The sequence below is a fragment of the Sminthopsis crassicaudata genome, chromosome X, assembly GCF_048593235.1.
Source record: "Sminthopsis crassicaudata isolate SCR6 chromosome X, ASM4859323v1, whole genome shotgun sequence".
NCBI lineage: Eukaryota > Metazoa > Chordata > Mammalia > Dasyuromorphia > Dasyuridae > Sminthopsis > Sminthopsis crassicaudata.
The window spans coordinates 87892191-87917158 of NC_133623.1; the positions used below are offsets into that span (position 1 = coordinate 87892191).

General features: G+C 35.5%; 1 protein-coding gene and 1 long non-coding RNA gene across 10 annotated transcripts in view; one reads left to right on the forward strand and one right to left on the reverse strand.

Moving 5' to 3' along the window:
• LOC141548306 (GRAM domain-containing protein 4-like) overlaps window positions 1-9158 on the reverse strand; it is a 50282-nt gene extending 41124 nt beyond the window's left edge. For both annotated transcript variants that reach the window (XM_074277082.1, XM_074277083.1), the window contains exon 1: window positions 9059-9158. The gene's annotated coding sequence lies outside the window, so the exon portion shown is untranslated. The remainder of the gene's footprint in view (window positions 1-9058) is intronic.
• Window positions 1-24968, forward strand: part of LOC141548957 (uncharacterized) — a 1406018-nt gene that overhangs the window by 1360137 nt on the left and 20913 nt on the right. The window lies entirely within an intron of this gene.

The window sequence follows — 24968 nt, forward strand, 5'->3', positions numbered from 1 at the left end:
CTAACTCACTTAAAGCAGAGTGATACATTTAGAGTAAAGGTAAAATCCTGGAGCAGAATTTATTATGGTTCAGCTGAGGTTTAAAAAAAGCAGGAGTAGCAATTCTGATCTCAGATTAAGCAAAAAAAAATAATTAAAAGAGATAAGGAAGGAAATGATATCCTACTTAAAGATATCATAGACAAGTAATAACATTACTAAACATATATGCATCCATATTCCTAGAGAACTTAAGAGAGCTGCAAGAAGAATTAGACAGCAAAACTATACTATTAAGGGATCTCAACCTTGCTGTCTCAGAATTAGATAAATCAAAACACAAAATAAGAAAGAATCCTAGAAGAATTAGGGATGATAGATGTTTGGAGAAAATTGAATGGAGAGAGAAAGAAATATACCTTTTAACTCTGGGAGATGACTATGAACCACTACATAGAATTCCCAATCCCTCTAGTTTTGTCTGCCTGCATTATTGATTTCCTTCACAAGCTAATTGTACACTATTTCAAAGTCTGATTCTTTTTGTACAGCAAAACAACTTTTTGGACATGTATACATATATTGTATTTAATTTATACTTTAACATATTTAACATGTATTGGTCAACCTGCCATCTGGAGGGGGGGGAAGGAGGGGAAAAATTAGAACAAAAGGTTTGGCAATTGTCAATGCTGTAAAATTACCCATGCATATATCTGGTAAATAAAAACTATATATATATATATATATATATATATATATATATATATATATATATATATATATATATATATATATAAATATATATATATATATATATATATATAAAGAAATATACCTCTCTCAGTAGTACATGGAACCTATACAAAAATGAACCATATGTTAAGGCATAAAAACCCCAAAAATCAAATGCAGACAGAAATAGTAAACACATTTTTCTCAAATCATTGTGCAATAAAAATTACATGCAATAAAAGCCAGGGGAAAATAGACCATAAATTAATTGGAAACTAAATATTATAATCTTAAAGAATGAGTAGGTGAAACAACAAATCATAGACACAATCAATAATTTCACCCAAGAGAAGGACAACAGAGACAACATACCTAATTTGTGGGATGCAGCCAAAACTGTTATTAGGGGAAATTTTATATCTCTAGATGCTTGCTTGCATAAAATAGGGAAAGAGATCAATGAATTGGGCTTGTAACTAAAAAAGCTAAAAAAAGAACAAATTTTTAAAATCCCAATTCAATACCAAATTTGCAATTTTGATAATAAAAGGGAGATTAATAAAATTTAAAATAAGAAAATTATTGAATTAATAAATAAAACTAAAAGTTGGTTTTATGAAAAGAACAACTAAATAGCTAAACCTTAAGTTAATTTGATTAGAGAAAGGAAATAAGAAAATGAAATTGTTAGTCTCAAAAATGAAAAGGGAGAACTTTCCACCAATAAAGAAAAAAATTAGAGCAATAATTATGAGTTATTTTGCCCAACTGTATGCCAACCAATTTGATAATCTAAATGGAATGAAGGAATATCTACAAAAATATAAATTGTCCAGCTTAACAAGAGAGGAAATAAACTAATTAAATAGTCCCATTTTAGAAAAAGAAATAGAAAAAGTGTGTTCTATTAATTATAAAATTATCAATTACATTATATATTACAAAATATATAATATGAAAAATATAATTATATGAATTATATATATATAATTATTAATTATAATAATATATTGTTCTATTAATCAAGCCCCTAAGAAAAAAATCTCCAGGTCCAGATGGATTTACATATAAATTTTACCAAACATTCAAAGAATAATTGATTACAATATTATATAAAATATTGGAAAAATAGGGAAAGGAGTCCAAGTTTCTTTTATGACACATATGGAGTTGATAGGCAAACTAAGTAGGGTGAAAACAGAGAAAGAAAATTATAAATCAATTTCCTTAATGAATATTGGTGCAAAAATCTTAAATAAAATATTACCAACAAGATTACAGAAAGTCATCCCAAAGATAATACGCTATGACCAAGTAGGATTTATACCATGAATTCAGGGCTAGTTCAATGTTAGAAAAACTATTAGCATAATCAACTATATTAATAACCAAACTATATTAATAACCAAATCATGATTATTTCAATAGATGCAGAAAAAGCATTTGATAAAATTCAATACCCACTCCTATTAAAAGCACTAGAGAGTATAGGAATAAATGGACTTTTCCTTAAAATAATCAGTAGCATCTATCTAAAACCATCAGCAAGCACCATATGTAATGGGGATAAATTGGAACCAATCCTTATAAGATCAGGAGTGAAAAGAGGTTGCCCACTATCACCATTACTATTCAGTATTGTATTAGAAATATTAGCTCTGGCAATAAGAGAAGAAAAAGATTAAGGAAATTCGAGTAGGTCATGAGGAAACCAAATTTTCACTCTTTGCAGATGATATGATGGTATACTTAGAGAACCCTAGAGTATCAACTAAAAAACTACTAGAAACAATTCACATCTTTAGCAAAGTTGCAGGATACAAAATACCAACAAAGTCCAACAGCAAGAAATATAAAAAGAAATTCCATTTAAAATAATTGTCAATAATATACAATATTTGGGAGTCTGTCTGCCAAGCCAAAGTCAGGAACTATATGAACACAACTACAAAACACTTGCTACACAAATAAAGTCAGATCTAATCAACTGGAAAAATATCAAGTGCTTATGAGTAGGATGAATATAATAAAAATGACAATACTACTTAAATTAATTTACTTATTCAATGCTTTACCAAAATTAAAAAGCTTCAATAAAAAATTTTTTTAAAAAGAAACAAAATTGCTAGTTGTGTGATTTAAAACAAATCAGTTCACCTCCCTATGCCTCAGTTAGCTTTTCTATAAAACAGTAGTAAAAATACTTTACCTACAATCCTGAGTGTTTTTTGTTGGTTTTTGTTTGCTTTGTTTTTTTAGGAATGTTCTAGGTAAACACTGATGTACTTCAGAATTGGTCAATTAATCAACACATTAATTAAATTGGTCTGGTGTGTTGGTGAAGTGGCTGTGAAACTGAAAGTCATCAGGAGTGGCCACAAACCATCTGGAATGAATGGAGCCTCTTTCCATCTCTCCTTTAGGAAAGTATTAAATGGTGATAGGCGTGAACATCTATGCAAGGGCTTTGGACTTTCATGGAAGATTTTCTTACATTAATTAACAGACGTTTTCAATACACATTAATGTTGATGCAAGTCTCCTGAGATCTCTAGGAGATTTGAGATAATATGCTGGGGATTACAAATCTTTCCAGAAAGTTGAAAATGCTACCCTCTTCTCAAGATTTCTGAGGGCATCCTAACTGGTGAATCAGAACAAAGAGTCAAACAGTGATTTGTCCCAAGGGAATAAAAAGGGAAGGGAAACATGGAAGACAAAACAAATGTTATTCTGAGTACTTAGCACTAAAGTCTCTAGCTAGTCCACTCATTTGTTTATTCATTATCTTTGTCTTTTTTTTTTTTTGAATGGACATTGACAAATGTTCTGAAATCTACCAGGATTGCAATATGGAAAACAGGAATAGGATGAATCAGCCCATCTCCTGCCCAAAGATATCAATTATGTAGCAGCTAGTGAGGAGGTGTGAAACTCATTCATTAGCACCTTACTTATTCCAGGATTTCCTTATTAACTGATTCAATTTAGCAGTGCACTCCAATAGAACTCCAAGTAGGAAATCCAAATAGCCACGAAACAGTCGAAATGGTTGCCCGGAAATCCAATGATTAAGTTTCAACTATCCTCTTCCTACTTAATTTTATTTTAGTTTTATACAGAATATTGCCAAGCTTTGGAATGTCACTAACTTAGAAGAAGCAATTAGAAGAGTAAAGCAGAATCCTTCTTATATTTTGTTCTGTTTTGGTTATTAGACACTTTCTTGCTTTCATGAGTACATATTAATATTTGGATAGGATTTTTTTAAATTTTAACTTTTATACTGAAAAAAGAACATTCTTATATACTCAAGAGAATGCAAAAAGAGGATTACTATGAATTTTAATGTCATTTTTGTTCAATCATTTCAGTCATGTTTAATTCTTCATTATGCCATTTGGGTTTTTCTTTGCAGAAACACTGGAGTGACTTTAGCCTTTTCTAGTTTATCATACAGATGAAGAAACTGAGGCAAATAGTGAAATGACCTGCCCAGGATCACACAGCCAGTAAAATGGATTTAAATTTAGGAAGATAAGTCTTCCTGACTCCAGCACCACCTAGCATATCACATTTTTTTTTCATTCTATAATAACTTCCATATTTGCTTTACAAAACTATTCTGCTTCTCTGTGCTTCCTTCCAAACTTTTTTCTGCATTTATTCCTTCTACATTGTGACTTCCCCCATCATGGTTTAGATATATTGTGGGTGAGTATAAGAAAGTAAATGAGAATTTTAGCAGAGTTTTATGGAAATTACAGATGACATATAAATGCCAGCAGATGACAGAGTCTATACTTACCCCAAATTTTCCAATAAAATAAACATAATATAAAGAAAAAGAAAAGAATCAAACTCCTCTGATACAAAGAGAGGACCAAAAAAATTTACACAATGTTTCCAGATTGCAGGAGCACTGCCCTACCCTGTAATGTAAAAGGAATAACTATATTTTCTTTTATGCATTAACAAAGATATTACAACAGTCCTCCTATTTGTGTTTCCATAAATATTGTTATTTTCCCCATATACTTTCTATAACCTGTTTTTTACTCTTAAAAAACTGAAAGAGGGGGAGAAAAAGTTTTGGAATCAATAAGCCAAGTTAAGTAAAATTAATACATCCAATTAACAAAAGACACTGCTGATGATTTGTAGAAATTTGTCACACACAATAGACTTTTGCCCTTCCAAGTCTAGAATCAAAAGTATGGAAAATATTAGCATCCTTCTGTGGGTGTTCTTGTCTAATTTATTGTGTTCACAATTCCTATAACTATAGGCTAGATAGTATCTAGAGAAAGATATACTTCCATTAGAGAACAAAAGAACAGCAATAGATTCTGCTTTGTCTGCAACTCACTGAGGAATCTGGGCCAAATCATTATTTCTCTGAGGGATCAAGGGTCATTAAAAGACCCTTGCAAGCTGTGGCATTTTATATTTTGTTTTCTAAGACCCTGTTCTCAGTCTCCTTCCCCACTTCTGACATCCCCTGTTCTAAGTACCCACCCCTCTCTGACACCCCCTGTTCTAAGCCCTCTCCCAACCCTGAGGACCCCCTGTTCTAAATCTCCTCCCTGCTCTGACATTCCCTGTCCTAAGTTCCCTTCCATTCCTGATCTTTATCCACCTGCTGTTCCCTCCACCCCCAGCTTTGATCTAATGCCTTTCTCAGTGTTCACATTTTCTAATTTCACTATGTTCTCTATATAGCTTCGGAAATAGCCAAAGAGAGACACTTAGGATAGTAGCCTCAATTTCAACCCCACATTCTGCTTCTCCATCTGCTGTGTGACCTCTGGAGAATGTATTAGCATTTCTGGGGCCGTTTGTTCCCTCTCCAGCTCCTTTTTTGTCTTAAGAAGATTCAGATATAAACCACTACAAGTAAATGCATGCTGAATGACCTTTATGCAAGGGCTTTTGAAGAAGATGCTCACACCTTGTGTACAATCTCCATTTCTGAACGGGAAGGGGGACTTTTGCTGCAGTGAAGCTCATTCCACTAAGTGTCAGCATCCATTGGGAGTTTCAACAGCCTGGTTCTCTCAGTATTTGCCATGTGGCCAAGAAATCAAAGGACCCAGAGCAGAGCCCCATCAATGATACAGAGGCCACTTAAGAGCCAGCTATGTTGCTCTTAGCTCAAGCAACCTCTGAGCCTCCTGGGATTCAGACTGGCCTGCATTACAGTGGCATATTATTCCAATTTACCTTTAATGTCACCTAGCTTGTAGAAGGCCAGGCTTCTGCAGAGAGGTCAATGCCCAAGAGAACCTGGCTGTCAGGAATTGCCATTTCTAGTCCCTAAAGGATGAGCACTGAGCCCTTCAGGAGTGAGCATAGGCAGGGAACTCATGATTCCCTGTTCCCTTCCTAGATATCTGACCTGGGGTCAGAAATAAAAAGGAAGTCTCATGAACTCAACTCCTGAGAGCTGCACATCAATCAAGCATTTACTAATCACTTATTGTATACTAGGTACTCTAGGGTGTTCTTGAGTTACAAAGACAAAAATAAACCACTAACTACCCATAAAGAGTTGATATTCCATTGGGGAAATTCATTGATCACACACAAAATTGGGGAAATCAGGAAAGATGTAATTCAAGGACATAGCTATTGAGCTAGACCTAAAAGGAAGCCACAGTTTTAAGGAGAAATTAGAGGAAGGAGAAGAACATCCCAATCTCTACAAAAGCATGGAGATGGGAATTTAAATGTTAGATACAGGATGCTTTATGTGAAGCATTGAGTAAGTCATGAGGAGTCATGGATACTTAGGGTGGGGCTGGATGAGTATAAAATAGTCTAGCAATTTTTTTAAAAGTCTATTAAGAAGTATTACAAGGCATTTGCCACCAATTGTCACCTTTTCTGCTTACACAGCCTAAGACTAAGGAAGGCCTATTATCTATCAAAGAAAAGCTTGTGCTAGGCAAAGCTTTCACAAAGTTTTTGATCTTGGAATTCCTTTACACTCTTAAAAGTGTTAAAGATCCACCCCAAGAGCTTTTGTTTACATAGCTTTCTCAATCAGGATTTACCATCCTAGAAATTAAATGTTTTAGTATTTATTATTATAAAAATAGATCCAAAGAAATCCACAGACACAGAGTGAGAACTGCAGGATTAGATAAACATCGTTGTTCCATCTAGGTTTCATCCCAAGCCAATGTAAAAGTCCCTTTTTTTGGCAGAGAAAGGAGTTTAGATCTCACAAAGCTAAAAAGACTTCCCAAAAACATTCCTTGCCATGAACCTCCCCTGCCTAGCAATGCCATCCCTCATTTAACAATACATTTCCCTCTGGAAAGTCATGTAATTACTACAACTCCTCCACCCCAAACTTCTCTAGGACGTTCAGGTTATCTTCACAACAACCCCATTCAGTGTGAGTGAGCACCATCTAGACCTCATTTTAGAGCTATCTAAAGGAAGTGCCTGGATTTCAAGTTGCTTCAGCTGTAAAATGGGAATAACAAGGTATCTGCCTTTGGGGGTTGTAATAAGAATCAAATAAGATAACGTGTAAATCATTTAGCAGAGAACCTGGCATATAGTACGTATTGTACCAAAGTCTTTTCCCTAGCCTCCCCCCACCATCTTTTTGCCTCAAAGACTGGCTTTCTCTCTACTAGGCCAGGTTCCTCCTTACAAAGGATTATATGCCTCCTGAGATCATACATTTAAAACTAAGAGTCTCATGAAGCTGTCAAGTAAAACCTCACCATTTTACAGAAAGAGTAAAGAGAGAGGAAATGACTTAGCCCAACTTACACAGGTAACAAGAAGCAGGTTTGGGATTTTAACCACATCTGAGATATGAACTTGGGGTCTTTGAATGCCAATACAGCATCCTTCCAATGACAAAATGCCACTTTTTTCATATGCTGCAAAATTAAAATAATATCTTTACCTTCCATCCAATAATACTTTCCTCTACTTTCCCCTCTGTTACTAATGAACATCTTTTAATAAACTCCTTTCTACTATTGCTTTTTCATTCCAAACACTTTTGGAGGGCAGAGGACTACTTAAAAATACAACAGGCTTCCCGGTGCTTTTCTGAATTCTATACAAATGGAGCTAAGTCAACACTTAATCACCTCCCCTCTCACTGATGAGTATGGATCTATGGCTGGAAGGTAAATGGCAGTAGATGGAATGTGGATTTTACTGCTAATTCCCAAGCCTCAAGAGAAAGCTTTCAGATTTGAAAAGGTCTTTTTTTCTCTCTCATGGAGGAGAGCTTGTCAAATTTGCATTATACCCATCTTAGTGATGAGGAATCTGTGAGAGAAGCCTAGTGCCACTGGGCTTGAGTAAGAGCCAACATTCAGTCCAAATTTCCCTGATTAAGGGCTCCTTCTACTAACTCCATGGAATTTACAGAGCAAACCCACCCCATGATCTTATGACACTGGTAACTAGTACTTCCTCCAAGTTTGCTATGTGGAGGAATTTGTTTATATACCAGTTAATGTTTTCCAGATACCTGGTAAGTCCACTCTACTCCCTGGACCTCGATGCACTGGGAGGAATCATTAGCTGTGAGACCCAGGAAAAGGGAGTAGGGCAGTAATTTTTGGAGACAGTTGGTGAAAGAAAAGGAAGTAGAACCCCACCCCAACCCCCATCCCATGTTGTTTCCATAAAAGAATCATGAGAATCAATATTCATGGCAGCCCTATTACCATGGCATAAAGTATGGAGTTGAGATTGAAATTGTGAAGAAAATGGATCCCCTCCCCAACTCACCCCTACAATATACAACCATCAATATGACTCTGTTGTGATATGGCTTCCTCTTTGGTAGTTTTCTGTCCTTTTTTGCTTGAAAATAGCATTTTAAAAAGACAAAACAAGAACAAAAAGCATTCAATGTCTATTCAGAAAATCTGAACTTGAATCTCCCCCTGATATTTACTACTGCATGACTTCAGCTGAGGTCTCCCTGTCCTTATCTGTGAAATAAGGACTATTAGAACACAGTCTTTAGAGTCTATAAATCCTATAATTTATACTCCATGATCTATTCAGAAAAAAAAGGCAGTTTGTAGAGATAAACCTAGTCTAAATCTCAACAGAGCAGAAAAGACCTTTGGAGATCATCTTCTCTAGATCCTTGGAGCAAAGGGAAACTGAAGAAAATTAGAAAGGGAAACTGAAAAATCTTAAAAGTTTAGTAATGTGCCAGCATCAAAGAACTAGTTTAAAAGATTTTAGGGCAAAGCCAAGAGGTGGAGACCACCTCTGACATTCTCTCAAACCAACAGCAGATTAAGCCTCTAAACGGGTTTTGGAGTACTACACAATCCCAGAAAAAAGATACCTTCAAAGAACTTCAGAACAAAGAAGCCCAGAACCTAGACTGGAGTTAGGAGCTGGAGCCAGAAGTCAGGGCATTGTAGCTTCTGTGAACCTCCTTAGGCTACTCTGTTCTAATTGCAAGCAGGTGGTTTGCTAGATTTGTTACAAAGACAAATTGTAAACTACTGAGCCCCAGAAGAACGTGACCTGGCCTCTAACACAGCACCGGAAATCAATCAGCAGAACTGCCCCAGGACAAATTAAAGCAGCTATAGCTCTTTTGCATTGAACAGATCTCAAGCCTAAAAAAAAAAAAAAAAAAAAAAGAGAATTAAAAAACAAAAGAACTCCCACCATAGGCAGCTTTTATGGAGAGAAGAACAGACTTGAAATTCTGAGGAAAAGGGGCCCCATATGTGCAAAAAGTTTGTAGCAACCCTTTTTGTAGTGGCTAGAAACTAGAAACTGTATGTCCATCAATTGGAGAATGGCTGAATAAATTATGGAATATGAATGCTATGAAATATTGCTTTTGTGTAAGAAACGACCAAAGGAAAGGAGGCCTGGAAAAATGTACAGAAGTTATGCTAAGTGAAATGAGCAGAACCAGGAGATCATTATACAAGCAACAATAAGACTATATGATGTTCAATTCTGATGGACGTGGCTCTTTCCAGCAATGAGATGATTCAAACCAGTTCCAATTGTTTAGTGATGAGGAGAGCCATCTCCACACAGAGAGAGGACTGTAGAACCTGAGTGTGGACCACAACATAGCATTCTCACTCTTTTTGTTGATGTTTGCTTGCATTTTATTTTCTTTCTCAGATTTATTTCCTTCTTGATCTGATTTTTCTTGTGCAGCAAGATAACTATAAATATGTATACACTTATTGGATTTAACATATGTATTTAACATATTTGACATGTATTGTACTACCTGCTATCTAGGAGAAGGGAATGGAAGAAGGAGAGGAAAATTTGGAACAGAAAATTTTGCAAGGTTCAGTGTTGAAAAATTATCAATGCATATGTTTTGTAAATGAAAAGCTTTAATAATAATTAATAATAATAATAATAATAATAAAGAACTAGTAAAAGGAAAGGTGGGATTTGCATTCATGCCTTCCTGATTCCAAGACTCACTCCTATTTATACTATTGTGTTTCTCTCTTACACAAAGGAGACTCTTAATTTTATTGATAAATATTTATTTCCATTATTATATCTATTTCCATTCTATTTATCTTTCTATCTCTCTGTCTATCTATCTATCTATCTATCTATCTATCTATCTATCTATTTATCTATCTGTCTATCTATCTATCTGTTTGTTAAATTGAACTAGACTGCCTAAGCTTGCAGATAGAACTTTCTGGTGAAGGAACACATTATAAATTGCTACCATTTCCCACCCAACACTAATCTGAGGACATGCAAATGAGCACATTTACTATTGTCAGTCTTTTTTTTAATATAAATATAAAATTTTTTGACAGTATATATGCATGAGTAATTTTTTATAGCACTATTCCTTGTATTCATTTTTCCAAATTTTCCCCTCCCTCCCTCTACTCCCTCCCCTAGATGACAGGTGATTCCATACATTTTACATGTGTTACAATATAACCTAGATACAATATATGTGTGTAAATCCAATTTTCTTGTTGCAGTTAAGTATTAGATTCCGAAGGTATAAGTAACCTGGGTAGATAGACAGTAGTGCTAACAATTTACATTCACTTCCCAGTCTTCCTTCTCTGGGTGTAGTTATTTCTGTCCATCACTGATCAACGGGAAGTGAGTTGGATCTTCTTTATGTTGAAGATATCCACTTCCATCAGAATATATCTTCATACAGCATTGAAGTGTACAGCGATCTTCTGGTTCTGTTCATTTCACTCAGCATCAGTTCATGTAAGTCTCTCCAAGCCTCTCTGTATTCCTCCTGCTGGTCATTTCTTACAGAGCAATAATATTCCATAAGCTTCATATACAATAATTTACCCAACCATTCTCCCATTGATGGACATCCATTCATCTTCCAGTTTCTAGCCACTATGAAAAGAGCTGCCACAAACATTTTGGCACATACAGGTCCCTTTAACCTTCTTTAATATCTCTTTGGGATATAAGCCCAATAGCAGCAATGCTGGATCAAAGGGTATGCACAGTTTGATAACTTTTGGGGCATATTCCAAATTGCTCTCCAGAATGGCTGGATTCTTTCACAACTCCACCAACAATTTATTAGTGTCCCAGTTTTCCCACATCCCCTCCAATATTCATCATTATTTGTTCCTGTCATCTTAGCCAATCTGACAGGTGTGTAGTGGTATCTCAAAGTTGTCTTAATTTGCATTTCTTTGATCAGTAGTGATTTGGAACACTCTTTCATATGAGTGGAAATAGTTTCAATTTCATCATCTGAGAATTGTCTGTTCATATCTTTTGACCATTTATCGATTGGAGAATGGTTTGATTTCTTATAAATTAGGGTCAGCTCTCTATATATTTTGGAAATGAGACCTTTATCAGAAACTTTAACTGTAAAAATATTTTCCCAATTTGTTACTTCCCTTCTAATATTGTTTGCATTAGTATTGTTTGTACAGAAACTTTTTAGTTTGATGTAATCAAAATCTTCTATTTTGTGATCGAGAATGATCTCTAATTCTCCTGTGGTCATAAATTCCTTCCTCCTCCACAGGTCTGAGAGGTAGATTATTCTCTGTTCCTCTAATCTATTTATTATCTCCCTCTTTATGCCTAAATCATGGATCCATTTTGATCTTATCTTGGTATATGGTGTTAAGTGTGGATCCATATCTAATTTCTGGCATACTAATTTCCAGTTTTCCCAACAGTTTTTTTTTTTAAATAATGAATTTTTATCTCTAATGTTGGTATCTTTGGGTTTGTCAAACACTAGATTACTATAGTTGTACCCTATTTTGCCCTTTGTACCTAATCTGTTCCACTGATGGACTGGTCTATTTCTTAGCCAATACCAAATGGTTTTGGTGACTACTGCTATATAATATAGTTTTAGATCAGGTACACCTAGACCACTTCATCTGACTTTTTTTTCATTAGTTCTCTTGCAATTCTCAACCTTTTATTCTTCCATATGAATTTTATTGTTATTTTTTCTAGGTCATTAAAATAGTTTCTGGGGAGTCTGATTGGCATAGCACTAAATAAATAGATTAGTTTGGGGAGTATTGTCATCTTTATTATATTCGCTCGGCCTATCCAAGAGCACTGAATGTCTTTCCAATTATTTAAATCTGACTTTATTTTTGTGGCAAGTATTTTGTAAATTTGCTCATATAATTACTGACTTTTCTTTGGTTGATGGATTCCCAAATATTTTATACTCAACATTTGTTTTGAATGGAATTTCTCTTTGTATCTCTTGCTGTTGCATTTTGTTGTTGATGTATAAAAATGCTGAGGATTTATGTGGATTTATTTTGTATCCAGCAACTTTGCTAAAGTTGTGAATTATTTCTAATAACTTTTTATTAGAATCTCTGGGGTTCTCTAAGTATACCATCATATCATCTGCTAAGAGTGACAGTTTGATTTCCTCATTACCTATTCTTATTCCTTTAATCTCTTTCTCGACTCTTAATGCCGAGGCTAATATTTTTAATACAATAGTGAATAGTAATGGTGATAGTGGGCAAACTTGTTTCACTCCTGATCTTACTGGGAAAGGTTCCAGTTTGTCTCCATTGCATATTATGCTTACTGACAGGCGTAAATATATGCTCCTGATTATTCTAAGGAATAATCCATTTATTCCTATACTCTCAAGTGTTTTTAATAGGAATGGATGTTGGATTTTGTCAAATGCTTTTTCTGCATCTATTGAGATGATCGTATGGTTCTTATTAATTTGATTATTAATATGGTCAATTATATTAATAGTTTTCCTAATATTAAACCAGCCCTGCATTCCTGGTATAAATCCCACTTAATCATAGTGTATTATTTTGGGGATGATTTTCTGAAGTCTTTTTAATAATATCTTATTTAAGATTTTAGCATCAATATTCATTTAGGAGATTGGTCTATAGTTTTCTTTCTCCGTTTTAAACCTACCTGCTTTAGGTATCAGTACTATGTCTGTGTCATAAAAGGAGTTTGGTAGGACTCCTTCATCCCCTATTTTTTCAAATAGTTTATATAACATTGGGGCTAATTGTTCTTTAAATGTTTGGTAGAATTCACATGTAAATCCATCTGGTCCTGGGGATTTTTTCCTGGGTAGTTGATTAATAGCTTGCTCTATTTCTTTTTCTGAAATGGGACTATTTAAGCAATTTATCTCCTCCTCCATTAATCTAAAAAGCCTATATTTTTGGAGGAAGTCATCCATAAAGAGCTGCCCTCTTTATCCTCCCAGAGAATGAGCATGGGATAATGCAAGGGCTTCTGGGAAGAAGTATTCTGGAAGAAGTACTTCAATCAATGAGCTTGCTCCTCCTAGGCATGCAAGATCTTCTCCAGGAAAGGCTGGAACTAGAGAATTGTCAAGTACCGACTTAGCACTTAGTAAGAACCTAACATCTTAAGTTATCAAATTTATTGGCATAAAGTTGGACAAAGTAACTCCTTATTGTTTCTCTAATTTCCTCTTCATTGGTGGAAAGATCCCCCTTTTCATTTGTAGGACTAACAATTTGATTTTCCTCTTTCCTTTTTCTGATCAAATTTACCAAAGGTTTATCTATTTTATTGGCTTTTTCATAAAACCAACTCTTGGTTTTATTTATCAATTCAATAATTTTTTTACTTTCAATATTATTGATTTTGCCTTTTAATATTTGTATTTCAAGTTTGATTTTTGGTTGGGGGTTTTTAATTTGGTCTTTTTCTAGCTTTTTAAGTTGCAGGCCCAATTCATTAATCTTCTCTTTCTCTATTTTGTTCAAATAAGCCTCTAAAGATATAAAATTTCCCCTTATTACCGCTTTAGCTGCATCCCACAGATTTTGGTATGATGTCTCATCATTGTCATTATCTTGGGTGAAATTATTAATTGTTTCTATTATTTGCTGTTTCACCCAGTCATTCTTTAAGATGAGCTTATTCAGTTTCCAATTACTTTTTGGTCTATTTACCCCTAACTTCTTGTTGAATGTAGTTTTTATTGCATTGTAATTATTTCTGCCTTCCTGCATTTAATTTTGAGATCTTTATGTCCTAATATATGGTCAATTTTTGTATAGGTTCCATGAACTGCTGATAAGAAAGTATATTCATTCTATCACCATTCAGTTTTCTCCAAAGATCTATCATACCTAGTTTGTCTAATGTTCTATTTACTTTTTAAATTTATGTCTTATTTGTTTAGTGGCTTGATTTGTCTAAATCTGAGAGTGCAAGGTTGAGATCTCCCACTATTATAGTTTTACTGTCTATTTCTTCTTGCCACTCTCTTAACTTTTCCTTTAGAAAGTTAGATGCTATGCCACTTGGTGCATATATGTTTAGTATTGATGTTTTATTTTCTATGCTACCTTTTAGCAGGATATAGTTTCCTTCCTTATCTCTTTTAATTTGATCAACTTCTGCTTTTGCTTGATCTGAGATAAGGATGGTTACCCCTGCTTTTTTTGGCTTTACCTGAAGCATAATAGATTCTGCTCCAACCTTTTACCTTTACTCTGTATGTATCTCCCTGATTTAAGTGTGTTTCCTGTAAACAACATATTGTAAGGTTCTGACTTTTGATCCAGTCTACTATCCGTCTCCGTTTGATGGGAGCGTTCATCCCATTCACATTTACAGTTAAAATCACTAATTCTGTATTTCCTGCCATCATATTATCCCCAGATTATGGTTTTTTCCCTTGACCCCCCTGAACCCCTTCCCCAATATTTAATTTATAGACTCCATTTGTGACACGCAGCCCTCCCTTTTTAGTATCCCTCCCTCCTCCTTCCAAATCCCTTCCCTGTTCTTGTACCTTTCCCTTATTCCCCTTTTCCTCTCCCCCCTTTTAGTGAGGTAAGAGAGAATTCTCTGAAAAACAAATATGTCAATACTCTTTGAGCCTACTCTGATGAGAGTAATCCCCTTTTCCTCTCCCCCCTTTTAATGAGGTAAGAGAGAATTCTCTGAAAAAGAAATATGTCAATACTCTTTGAGCCTACTCTGATGAGAGTAAGATTCACACAATGTTTCTCCCCCTCTCTAAATTCCCTCAGATGTGGTATATTTTTCTATGCTCTTCCTGGGATGTAGTTTCCCTCTTTTTATCACTCCTTCCCCTTTTTCTGATACTACCCCCTTCCCTTTACTACTCCCCCTTTTATAATATCAGTAAAATCAAATTATCCATGCGGACTTTCTATATATCCACAACAGAGATACAGTTCTCAAGAATTCTTTTTACCTTTTTCTGTTTCTCTTCAGTCTTGTGGATGTAGATCAAATTTTTTGTTTAAGTCTGGTTTTTTTCCTTAGAAACAAATGGAATTCCTCTGTTTCATTAAATGTCCATCTTCTTCCATGGAAGAAAATGCTAAACTTAGCTGGGTAGTTCATTCTTGGCTGCATTCCAAGTGCTTTTACCTTTCGGAATATCAGATTCCAGGCCCTATGATTCTTTAATGTGGAGGCAGCCAGATCTTGAGTGACCCTTATTGTGGCTCCCCAATATTTAAATTGTTTTTTTTTCCAGGCTTCTTGCAATATTTTTTCCTTTGTTTGGTAGTTCTGCATCTTGGCTACAATATTCCGTGGAGTTTTTTGTTTGTTTGTTTTTACGGTCTTTTTCAGAAGGTGTTCAATGAATTCTTTCAACGCCTATTTTCCCTTCTATTTCTATTATCTCTGGACAGTTCTCTTTGATGATTTCCTGTAAAATAGAATCTAGGCTCTTTTTTTCATCATAATTTTAGGGAAGTCCAATGATCCTCACATTATCTCTCCTAGATCTATTTTCAAGGTCTATCAATTTTTCCAGTAAATATTTGATGTTATTCTCCAGTTTTTCATTTTTTTTAAATTTTGCTTGACTGATTCTTGGTTTCTCAATGAACCATTCATTTCTGTTTGTTCAGTCCTGATTTTTAATGAGTTATTTTCTTCATTCACATTTTTTAGTTCTTTTTGTATATGTCCAATTGAGTTTTTAAATGAATTATTTTTTTCAGTGGAATTTTTTTCCATTTCACTAATTTTTTTAAGTTTGTTATTTTCTTTTTCCAATTGACAAATTCTGCCAGGATCAGTGTTGGGTCACTTCCGGTTTGGGGTTCTGGCGTTTTTTTTTTTTTTTTTTTTTTTTTTTTTTTTAAGTGGCTTTTATTTCTCTTCTGATCTGCTGTTTTACAAGCAGAGTAGAGCTATCAGCCTAGGCCAGAGACCTCTGTCTCAGTATCTATTCTAGCCCCAGAAGTCTTCTCAGCCCATTTGGCACAATGTGCTAGCCTTTAGTTTAACTGTGTCTGTGCTGGTCTTTTTTTTTTTTTTCCTCCCCTCTGGACCAACCTTTTGTGATGAAATTCCAGATTGTCTTTGGTTGTTAAATTGTGCTTCTAATCCTTATGGTTTTTATTGGTCCAGAGTTATTTTTGAGGCTGAGTTAGATAATTGGTATTGAGGATAGTGGGGAGCTTAGAAGTTCGTGTGTATCTTCTCCGCCATCTTGGCTCTGCCCCCCCATCCTGCTGGTCATTTCTTATAGAACAATAATATTCCATTACATTCATATACCACAATTTATTCAGCCATTCTCCAATTGATGGGCATCCATTCAGTTTCCAAAAGGGCTGCCACAAACATTTTTGCACATGTGGGTCCCTTTCTCTCCTTTAAGATCTCTTTGGGATATAGGACCAGTGGAAACACTGCTGGATCAAAGGGTATGTCCAGTTTTATAACCCTTTGGGCAAAATTCCAAATTATTCTCCAGTATGGTTAGATCAGTTCACAGATCGATCAACAATGCATCAGTGTCCCAGTTTTTCCAAATCCCCTCCAGCACTGGTCATTATCTTTTCCTGTCATTTTAGCCAGTCTGAGAGGCATGTAGTAGTATCTCAGGGTTCTCTTAATTTGCATTTCTCTGATCAATAGTGAATTGGAACACCTAAGAAAGGGAAATTGTAAGAAAACAGTAGGTAAGGAGGAGATTAACTATCCCTATTCATAGATGGTCTTATGATTTACTTACAGCACCCCAGAGTATCAAAACAAATAAGGAAACCCCAAAACGAGGGGGGAGGAATTGACAACTTTAACAGGGTTGCAGTGTACAAAATAAACCCATGTAAATCATCAGACTTTCTGTGTTCTACCAACAAAACCCAGCAGGAAGAGATAGAAAGAGAAGTTCCATTAAAAACATCAACCTGCAAACAATAGAAAATATTTGGAAGGTTCTCTGCCAAGTCCAACCGAGTGACTACATTAAAACAATGAAAAAACACTATACAAATGAAGAGAGATCTATAGCACTGGAAAATGGTTAATTGTTTGTCAGTGGTCTTAGTCAAGAAAAATGACAATTCTAGCTACTGTAATTTACTTGTCCAGGGTCACAACAATTAAACTATTAAAGATTTATTTTATAGAACTAGAAAAAATAATAAAATCAAATTCATTAAGATCCATTTTTCCAATAAGTCAAAGTTTACCAACAAGAAGAATTCAAAGCAATGAATCCATCTTATCGATAGTCCTATGATAAAAGCTTCAGATCCCTCATAATGAGTGAACATGAAAACAACTCTCTTCTTTCCATCTTTAAAAGAGAGAGCCCCAGAATCAGGTATAGTCCCATCTATTTACCAAAACAAGGTAAATAGAAACACTCATTCACCACATACTGATTCTAACTCAGCATACCCATTTTCTTGTACATTTTCCTCCAAGTTTTGTCCTTGTCAGTGGGTTGTGAAATGGACAAAAGACTGGCCCCCTCATCCTTGGGTCAAGGGGCCTCAGGCTTATAGGAAAATGTTGCTTATACTAAATTAAGGGAAGCGTTATGTCCAGACTGGGCCCCATCCCCTGGTTCATGAGACCCTAGACTTTCCGAGAAGTGTGTGTCTAACAAAGTCAGGACAACAGTGCAAAACATGCCAACAGGTTCAGTTGTGTGCTCACTCTCGTCCAGACACTTCCCCATTGTAAACGAGAAACTGTGTCAGTGATTCCCAGAATTTGTAACCACAAGGATGTACCAGGGTGTGGCAAATGGGCTTAAAAGTATACCTCACTAAAGGTTTAGTGATCTCTACTAGCCTGTCTAGTGGGGTCAGTTGCCGGCCGGTTAATAAATGATGCTTTAAATTGAATAATCTGGTCAGAGCTGTCTATCTCGTGTCAGTCCATTTCAGTCACCTGTGTATGATATATTTTTTTTAAATAGGTGCTCTGGCCCATTTCCTCCATCTCCTCCATTCTGTTCTTTAAATAACAAGATGTTGACTCATCAAAGAACAGGGCACCAAAGAATGGAGAACTGCGAGTTATTAGTATTCTTCATAATCATGAACCTGAGTCATGGAATGTATATCATGGAATATATTTCAACACTTCTTTTGGCAGATCTACATTAAATACTCCTTACATTAATGTCATTTTTTAAGAAGAACTGACTTGGGCGGAGCCAAGATGGCGGAGAAGAAACACACGTCTCTGTGAACGTCCTCACTCCCTCACAACCAATTAGATAAATTAAGTCTCAGAATTAGCCCAGGACTGATAGATACCACAAGGACTGGAAGCACGACTTACCACCTGAAGAGAATCTGGAGTTTCAACAGGAAAGGTCAGTTCCCAGGGGAGGAATAAGAGAGACCAGCACAGATGGTGGGGTAGTGGCACACTGCGCCCATTGCGCTGGGAAGGGCTCTGGGATCAGAGAAGCCACTGAGGTAAAGGAATCTGGCACAGGATGTTAGCTCTTCTCTGCTAATTATTTAGCAGTTCAGAAGAGAAAGCCAAAATATTTTAAAACTCAGATTAGATTTTCCCCGGACCCTGGAGGTGACTCAGCAGATCTCGGCACCAGGGGGTGTGGCCTCAGCTACCACCTGAGAATAGTTAAGAGATTGACAAGCGGGTGGATACGGCCCAAGGCAACACACACTGCCTAGCTTAGCTGGAGGGAGTGGAACTCAGCTCCAGGAAGTCCCAGAGAAGAGGAACCTTTGAACTAGGGACCGCGGTTTCTGGCAGACACTTCCAGTTTGAGCACAGGGGCTTCTCACGTCACCTGCTGCCGACATCCACTCCCCACCTGGACACATAGGCTGGGCTTTGTGCTGTCTTCACTATTCTACGCCCTCGAAGCACAGCAGTGCTAATCACCTCTGAGGCACTTCCAGGGAGGGGGTGGGGAACTCTCTCCCAGAGCTCTATCTTAGCTCAGGCGCAGGAGCCGCTGCATCCATCTGGTCTGGGAGGAAGCTGGTAAAGAAGTAAATAAATAATTTCCTACCCCAGGGACAGACCCCAAAAGATTTTTTTAAATATGAGCAAAAAAGCTAGAAAAACTATAGATTCCTTCTATACAGAGAAAGAGCGGGTATCCAACCCCGAGGAAGTTAACAGCAGAGAGTCAGCAGATAACAACCCAAAGGGGAACGATCCCTGCCCCCCATCACATAACTCTCTCCTAGAAGAAACTCTTAAAAAATTGAGGGAGATTGAAGAAAAATGGGGAAAGAAAGGGAAGCTATGATAGAGAATAACAACGTCCTGAAATTGGAGTTGGAAAAAATAAAGAATTCACAGGAGATGCAGGGAAACAAAATTTATGAATTAGAAAAGGTTAAAAAAACACAGGAAAGTAGGATTTCTGAATTGGAAAAGATAAAAAAGTCTCAAGAAAATAGAATTTCTGAATTGGAAAAAGAAAATAATTCTCAAAAAAAAATTAGGGAAATGGAAAAAAATTCAATAGAGCAAAATAATTCATTTAAAAACGAAATTGGGCATTTACAAAAAGAACTAAAAACTGTGAAAGAAGAAAATAACTCCTTAAAAGTCAGGATGGAACAAATAGAAATGAATGATTCACAGAGAACCCAAGAATCAGTCAAACAAAACAAAAAAAAATGAGAAGCTGGAGAACAACGTCAAATACTTACTGGGAAAATCTATAGACCTGGAAAATAGATCTAGGAGAGATAATCTGCGGATTATTGGACTTCCAGAAAACTATGACCAAAAAAAGAGCCTAGATTCTATTTTACAGGAAATTATCAAAGAGAACTGTCCAGAGATAATAGAAACAGAAGGGAAAGTAGATGTGGAAAGAATTCATCGAACTCCTGAAATAGACCCTAAAAAAAGAACACCACGGAATATTGTGGCTAAGCTGCAGAATTACCACACAAAGGAGAAAATCCTGCAAGCAGCTAGAAAAAAACAATTTAAATACCAAGGTGCCACAATAAGGATCACCCAAGATCTGGCTGCCTCCACATTAAAAGATAGAAGGGCCTGGAACCTGATATTCCGTAAGGCAAAAGATCAAGGACTGCAACCAAGAATGAACTACCCAGCTAAGTTTAGCATCTTTTTCCACGGAAGAAGATGGTCATTCAATGAAACAGAGGAATTCTATATGTTTCTAAGAAAAAAACCAGACTTAAACAAAAAATTTGATCTACATCCACAAGACTGAAGAGAAACAGAAAAAGGTACACAGAACCCTTGAGAACTGTAACTCTGTTGTGGGTATATAAAAAATACTCAAGGATAATTTGATTTTACTGATATAAAAGAAAAAAAGGGGGGTGTAGTAAAGGGAAGGAGGTCGGTTCAGAAAAAGGGGAAGGAGTGATAAAAAGAGGGAAACTACATCCCAGGAAGAGACATAGAAAATACACCATATCTGAGGGAACTTAGTGAGGGGGAGAATCATTGTGTGAATCTTACTCTCATCAGGAGAGGCTCAAAGAGTAAATAATTAACATATTTGTTTTTCAGAGAATTTTCTCTCACCTCATTAAAAGGGGGGAGAGGAAAAGGGAAAAGGAAAAGGAGAATAAGGGAAGGGACTTGGAGGGAGGGGGGAGGGATCCTAAAAAAAAAAAAAAAAAGAGGGAGGGTTGAGCGTCACAAGGGGGGTCTGTAAATTAAATATCAGGGAGGGGGATCAGGGGGGTCAAGGGAAAAAAGCATAATCTGGGGATAATACGATGGCAGGAAATACAGAATTAGTAATTTTAACTGTAAATGTAAATGGGATGAACGATCCCATCAAACGGAGACGGATAGCAGATTGGATCAAAAAGCAGAACCCTACAATATGTTGCCTACAGGAAACACACTTAAAGCAGGGAGATACATACAGAATAAAGGTAAAAGGTTGGAACAGAGCCTATTATGCTTCAGGTAAAGCCAAAAAAGCAGGGGTAGCTATCCTTATCTCAGATCAAGCAAAAGCAGAAGTAGATCTCATTAAAAAAGATAAGGAAGGAAACTATATCCTGCTGAAAGGTAGCATAAATAATGAAGCCATATCAATACTAAACATATATGCACCAAGTGGTATAGCATCTAACTTTCTAAAGGAAAAGTTAAGAGAACTGCAAGAAGAAATAGACAGTAAAACTATAATAGTGGGAGATCTCAACCTTGCACTCTCAGATTTAGACAAATCAAACCACAAAACAAACAAGAAAGAAATTAAAAAAGTAAATAGAATATTAGAAAAACTAGGTATGATAGACCTTTGGAGAAAACTGAATGGCAATAGAAAGGAATATACTTTCTTCTCAGCAGTTCATGGATCCTATACAAAAATTGACCATATATTAGGACATAAAGATCTCAAAATTAAATGTAGGAAGGCAGAAATAATAAATGCCTTCTTCTCAGATCACAATGCAATAAAAGCTACATTCAGTAAAAAGTTAGGGGTAAATAGACCAAAAAGTAATTGGAAACTGAATAATCTCATCTTAAAGAATGACTGGGTGAAAGAGCAAATTATAGAAACAATTAACAATTTCACCCAAGATAATGACAATGATGAGACATCATATCAAAATCTTTGGGATGCAGCTAAAGCAGTAATAAGGGGAAATTTTATATCTTTAGAGGCTTATTTGAAGAAAATTGAGAAAGAGAAGATTAACGAATTGGGCTTACAACTTAAAAGGCTAGAAAAAGACCAAATTATAAACCCCCAACCAAAAAGTAAACTTGAAATACAAAAATTAAAAGGAGAAATCAATAAAATTGAAAGTAAAAAAACTATTGAATTAATAAATAAAACCAAGAGTTGGTTTTATGAAAAAGCCAATAAAATAGATAAACCTTTGGTAAATTTGATCAAAAAAAAGAAAGAGGAAAATCAAATTGATAGTCTTACAAATGAAAAGGGGGATCTTTCCACCAATGAAGAGGAAATTAGAGAAATAATAAGGAGTTACTTTGCCCAACTTTATGCCAATAAATTTGATAACTTAAGTGAAATGGATGACTTCCTCCAAAAATATAGGCTCCCTAGATTAACAGAGGAGGAGATAAATTGCTTAAATAGTCCCATTTCAGAAAAAGAAATAGAACAAGCTATTAATCAACTCCCCAGGAAAAAATCCCCAGGGCCAGATGGATTCACATGTGAATTCTACCAAACATTTAAAGAACAATTAGCCCCAATGTTATATAAATTATTTGAAAAAATAGGGGATGAAGGAGTCCTACCAAACTCCTTTTATGACACAGACATGGTACTGATACCTAAACCAGGTAGATTGAAAACTGAGAAAGAAAATTATAGACCAATCTCCTTAATGACTATTGATGCTAAAATCTTAAATAAGATATTAGCAAAAAGACTTCAGAAAATCATCTCCAAGATAATACACTATGATCAAGTAGGATTTATTCCAGGAATGCAGGGCTGGTTTAATATTAGGAAAACTATTAATATAATTGACCATATTAATAATCAAATTAATAAGAACCATATGATCATCTCAATAGATGCAGAAAAAGCATTTGACAAAATCCAACATCCATTCCTACTAAAAACTCTTGAGAGTATAGGAATAAATGGACTATTCCTTAGAATAATCAGGAGCATATATTTAAGACCTTCAGTAAGCATAATATGCAATAGAAATAAACTGCAACCTTTCCCAGTAAGATCAGGAGTGAAACAAGGTTGCCCACTATCACCATTACTATTCAATATAGTACTAGAAACGCTAGCCTCGGCAATAAGAGCCGAGAAAGAGAATCAAGGAATTAGAGTAGGAAATGAGGAAATTAAACTATCACTCTTTGCAGATGACATGATGGTATACTTAGAGAACCCCAAAGACTCTGCTAAAAAGCTACTAGAAATAATTCAAAATTTCAGCAAAGTGGCAGGATACAAAATAAATCCACATAAATCCTCGGCATTTTTATATATCACTAACAAAATGCAACAGCAAGAGATACAAAGAGAAATTCCATTCCAAACAAATGTTGAGAGTATAAAATATTTGGGAATCCATCTACCAAAGAAAAGTCAGGAATTATATGAGAAAAATTACAAAACACTTGCCACAAAAATAAAATCAGATTTAAATAATTGGAAAGACATTCAATGCTCTTGGATAGGCCGAGCGAATATAATAAAGATGACAATACTCCCCAAACTAATCTATTTATTTAGTGCTATACCAATCAGACTCCCAAGAAACTATTTCAATGACCTAGAAAAAATAACAACAAAATTCATATGGAAGAATAAAAGGTCGAGAATTTCAAGGGAACTAATGAAAAAAAACTCAGAGGAAGGTGGTCTAAGTGTACCTGATCTAAAGCTATATTATATAGCAGCAGTCAACAAAACCATCTGGTATTGGCTAAGAAATAGACCGGTAGATCAGTGGAACAGATTAGATACAAAGGACAAAAAAGGGTACATCTATAGCAATCTAATCTTTGACAAACCCAAAGATTCCAACATTAGGGATAAAAATTCATTATTCGGAAAAAACTGTTGGGAAAACTGGAAATTAGTATGGCAGAAATTAGATATGGATCCACACTTAACACCATATACCAAGATAAGATCAAAATGGATCCATGATTTAGGCATAAAGAGGGAGATAATAAATAGATTAGAGGAACAGAGGATAATCTACCTCTCAGACTTGTGGAGGAGGAAGGAATTTATGACCAGAGGAGAACTAGAGATCATTATTGATCACAAAATAGAAGATTTTGATTACATCAAACTAAAAAGTTTCTGTACAAATAATACTAATGCAAACAAGAGTGGAAGGGAAGTAACAAATTGGGAAAATATTTTTAAAAACAAAGCTTCTGACAAAGGTCTCATTTCCAAAATATATAGAGAACTGACCATAATTTATAAGAAACCGAACCATTCTCCAATTGATAAATGGTCAAAGTATATGAACAGACAATTCTCAGAGGAAGAAATTGAAACTATATCCACTCACATGAAAGAGTGTTCCAAATCACTACTGATCAGAGAAATGCAAATTAAGACCACTCTGAGATACCACTACACACCTGTCAGATTGGCTAAGATGACAGGAACAAATAATGATAAATGTTGGAGGGGATGTGGGGAAATTGGGACACTAATACATTGCTGGTGGAGTTGCGAAAGAATCCAGCCATTCTGGAGAGCAATCTGGAATTATGCCCCAAAAGTTATCAAACTGTGCATACCCTTTGACCCAGCAGCGCTACTACTGGGATTATATCCCAAAGAAATACTAAAGAGCGGAAAGAGACATATATGTGCCAAAATGTTTGTGGCAGCTCTTTTTGTTGTAGCTAGAAACTGGAAGATGAATGGATGTCCATCAGTTGGAGAATGGTTGGGTAAATTGTGGTATATGAAGGTTATGGAATATTATTGCTCTGTAAGAAATGACCAGCAGGAGGAATACAGAGAGGCCTGGAGAGACTTAAATCAA